Here is a 5,000-nt window from a genome sequence, read left to right as displayed (position 1 = left end):
TCTTTTTAAAAGTTGTGTAATTTCATTATAATTCTTTCGAATTATTACGTATCGTTATTATTGAATCCTTTGCTCCGTGATTATATTTAACTTATCTTTACATTTTGTTTTGATATGATTATGATATTTCACGTAATAATTTGTACTGCAGTGTTTGTTTTAGGAGATGAATACTCCAGAAATACAATCTTCCCTCTCTGTCACTGCAAGTTAACTAATTATGCACGTAAATATATACTATAATATATATATATATATATTATTTATATGTATATATTATATTGTGGATTTGCATAAATAAAGCGAATGTTTACACTGCATAATTTAAGAAAAATGAAAATGCTTACGTATCTAATTGGAAAACAGGTTACAACACCAAAAGATGGAAAAAAAATTTGTAGAGAGAGAGAGAGAGAGAGAGAGAGAGCGTGGGGGGGAGGGGGGCTGTTGTACTACGTTCCAAGGATTTGTAGGTCTGTTTTTTTTTATTGCTGTTGCTAATGACCTTGTTGATAGAAGGCTTATTGTGATGAATGGGGTTTTCAGGGCTTAGGCTACGTTTTGCTGGCAGCTGATGGGCGTCAGTGATTTGTGATTCGTACGCGAACATTAAATGAAGTGTATATATTAACACCTGCAGTATTCAGCAATTCTCTTTGGGAAGAGGTTGCTTACATCACCTACTGCACCACTAATGTCCATGGGTCTTATTTGCTACGAAGCTTGGCCTTTCTTTTTTGGTCACTTATTCAGCCACTGACCAGAGCTATATTTGCTTAACAAATGGCATAACGAACATATTACTGTGGTGACTATGTTTGCATACTGGTGAATCATGAATGAACCCTAGTGCGGAAAAATTGAAAGGGTACGTCTCTTCATGCCTTCACACAGAAGATTCAGCCGCATCACGTCGAATCCTCTTACACATATTGCCCCATTCACAGTTATTTCTTTGCGCGCGCTCGCTCTTTCCGGATATGAAAGCCCTTTTTTCCAATACCTCTTCCACCCTGTGAAGGTCTTCTCTCACTCTTCCAGTTCCTCTTACGCAACATGCTGTGCAAATAACTAAACATCTTTTATTTTCCTTTACATCCACACTTCAGGTTTTAACTTTTTCCCTGGACACAACTAAATCAATAAAATCAATCACTTTTTCTCTTCCTGACTGTTCTTTGTTTTTTTATTATTCTCATATTCTCTCTTACATAATCTCCCCGCATGTATTTTTCATTATGTCCTCTCTTCCTCAACTTTTTCATTTTTAGTTCATCACTTATATATATTCCCATACATTTTGGTTTCCTTCTTGCCTCTTCTCCCTGCATCCGCTATCTTCTACTTTTCCATCTCTCCACTTCTTTTGTGTTTCTCCCATGTCTCCCACTTGCCATTCCATCCCCTCCTATCTGCCCCACCTCTATTCGACACCATAACAAAAACACCCGCTCCACCATTTTCCTCCACACCGCCTCCGTTTTATTAGCAATTAAAGTAAAATAGTAGATTCTGGCCAACTGTTCCCTTATGCTCGTTTACAAGTTTGTTTACGATGCATTTTTCCCGTTTTGCAATGCTATAATGTTATTAGGTCTCTTGCCGTCCATTTCGGGGTCCTTTGGCAAAGCAATAGGATAAGCATCTGCAGCTGCCAGGGGATTGGGGCTCATTATTTTTTTTTGTATATTTTTGGTCCACGTTTCCGCCGCTTGATTTTTTGGGAGTCTCGTTTCCACTGACGTCGGGGCATCATAGTTCTCGTTACTTGTTTTACATAGCAGTGATATGGAAGTCTTTCCTCGTTTTTCATTGTTTTTTAGTATCTTAAGTATTGCCTCCTCTGCTGTCCGAAGGGCCTCAGTGAAATTCTACCACTCGTGTCTTCTCTCTTTTTCACTCTCACAAATCTCCACTTTTTTCTTCTCCAGGTTCTTCTGGTGCCAAGAGTAGCCCAGCTTCATTAACAAGTGCTCTTTTCCTTATTCAAAATTTTGAATAATCCTCAAGCGGAATATTGTATTCAAATACCAATATATATATATTATTATATATATATATATATATCTATATATATATTATACTATAATATATATATATATATATATAATGTGTGTGTTATTATATTATTCACTGAAAGATTTTCCCCCTCCAAGAAGAAAAAGCTCAGTTAAAGTACCTTATTCATATTAAAACCAGAATTGTTATTAAACTTACACCATATAAAGCAAAACAGTATTGACATCATCAACGTTCATTGGAATGATTAAACAAATAATTGTATTCTTTTTCCATAATAAAGCCATTTGACACTCAAAAATTAAAAAACAAACAAATCTACCTGGCCATCAGGAAGATAACAGTATAAAAGCAAAACGAAAACAAGCCAAAATGGTGTACCTTTATTAACGAATAATAGAAGCGTGATTTAATTAGCATCTTATTTACAGAGAGGCCGAACCGAGTAAACAAGTTGTTTAAGCATCTGGTTGCACAACACACAAACAGCTACAAAAGCTTGAAAACAAACAACTCAAAACTGACATCACAGCAAAACCTTTTGCCCCAATTAGTATCAAAGACAGACCTTATTCAGTTCGTGAAAAATGCAGCTCCTCTTTCTATCGCCACGGCTCCCCACACACAAACATAAAAGGCCTAATTTACTGCCATAATTACTCCGATATTGTCCAATAACCTCACCAGAGCGCTTTAATGAGACATTACCGCCGCTCTCACACACTTCTATATCTTGCATGTTCCACCAACTTTGTTGTCATCTTCAAACAAAAGCAAAAGAGTCAGGTCAGTCTAAAACATGGTTTTTTTTATGGTCATTGGGAGATCACAGATTGCTTTTGCATAAACAGAGAAATATTTTTTTTTCATGAAAGTAGGTATGCCAATCATATATGAAGTATCTGTAAAGTGCCGCTGGTTCCTCTTCATTCATTGAAATTTATAATGGGTAGGTAATCTAGTCATTCCTCAGGAGTGAGACCCGGAGCAAATGCACACTTGGGTCTAATGATTGGTGAGGCAACATTCCAATTCTTTTTAAAATCATTTCTATTTCCATTGAAATGGAATCAATAAAAACGGAAAAGACACATAAACTATCTGACCTTTCTTCTACCAGCATGAAAAAGTTTTATCTATTCTTACCTGCTGTTCTCAATAAAAGGATTTATTTTGGTCAACTGAAAACGAGAGAGTTTTGTTTGTATACTCTCACATAACTCTCGTCATCAACGCCCAATCCGCACGTGTACCCTTAACCTGTTTATACTCATGAAACTTTTTCCACTGTAAATAATTAAGTCATATGTCCTACTGAATAAATTACACTCAAAAGGAATTTTATAGAATAAGCACATCTATTCTGACCAAGATTCGAATTATTGTTGTAATTAATGTCCTTTTGAAAGACTTAGACCATCCTTTAATGTGCTAAGCGAAGTTAACTAACAATTATGGAAAAACTAACAGTTATCCAGAATAATTCACTTATGTTATCCTTTTCTATAATCTTTTCCATACTTCGGTGATTTTTTCTGCTTGGGGAAGGGGGTGGGGGTGAATTTTCACTAAATGATAAATAGTAATGGAAATTTCTCGTGTGTATATTTAAAACGGTTGAATTTTATATAAAGAAGTAACACTAAGGGAATCGGTGCTCACTGTAATTTTTTTTTTCTATAATTAAGAATGGCATTTATATGCTTATTGGTACCTGAATCAGTTTCATCAGTTAATTTCACTAAATGGAGCATTATTAGATGTGAATGAACTTAAGTCACAAGGAGAAAGTTGTTTTTGTTCTATAAATAAAGTAAAAAGTTACAATTATTTAAACGTTACTAAAAAGAGAATTTATAACATAACAAATATTAGAATCGGTTTCTTCATGGAGCATTTCATAATAATTTCCCATTTCCCCTCTTATTTCATTATCCTCTTCAAGAAAGAGCTTAGTTTTCTCACGTTTGCTCTTTTTTCTTCCTTTCTCTCGTTCTCTTTTGTAATGGTGGTTTTTCTATTCACTGACCTTTTCACTTCTTCGCAGAACGTTCATAATACTCCTTTGTGCGATTCTCCTCATTTCAAAACCATCCTTTTGTCAGTCGTTGTGTTTCTTCTGCCGGTTCTCAAAAAAAAAAAATTGTTCGGAGTTCGTTTCATTTATGCGTTTCGCTAAAAAAGAAAAATAATCTCGAGCTACTTATTGCTGAGCATTTTTTTAATGCCGTTTTTCATGGTCTTAGAGCGGCTGTTTTGCGAACAGAAGGCCGGACTTTTCATATGATGGCTGGAGGCTGTAAAAACATTATTATAAAACTCCATTTCAATGGAGTAGTTTCTTGCACTCCCCGGGACGTATTTAAGGTCCTCATTGTCTTTTTTTAAATATCTTTTAACCTGTTATTGCGTATTGTGTATCTTGAAAATTTTTCATGTCGGTACAGGAAAGGTGAAATATATTACATATTTTGGCCGTTTTTATTAATTAATTTCGTTATGAAAAAAAAAAATGTGCTGTCGAAAAGGATAAATTTTTGCCGGAAACTAACCTGATAATCGTGAGGAATGAGTATAGTTGTGCTGCTGTTACGTTGCCAATGTCTATTTTAATGATTGAAGAGGGACCAGCGGCGCTTATCTAGTACGTCATGTGAGGCATAAGTTCATTATACCTAATTTCATGAAAAGAAAATAGTTTTGAGCTGCTTATTCGAAACCAATCTGTGACTTCCCTATAAACATAAAAAAAGCCCCCAAGTTGGGGGTGATATAGATTTTTTTTTTTCCTAACGAAATTAGTGAATCATGCAATGATATTGAAGAGTGAGTGAGAGCAGCGGTAATGTCTCATAAAAGTGCTGTGGTGAGGTTATTGGACAATATCGGAGTAATTATGGCAGTAAATTAGGCCTTTTATGTTTGTGTGCGGTGAGCCGTGGCGATAGAAAGAGGAGCTGCATTTTTCACGAACTGAATAA

Source organism: Macrobrachium nipponense, chromosome 21 (genome assembly GCF_015104395.2).
Source record: "Macrobrachium nipponense isolate FS-2020 chromosome 21, ASM1510439v2, whole genome shotgun sequence".
Lineage (NCBI taxonomy): Eukaryota > Metazoa > Arthropoda > Malacostraca > Decapoda > Palaemonidae > Macrobrachium > Macrobrachium nipponense.
Note: the sequence above shows the minus strand (reverse complement) of the source record.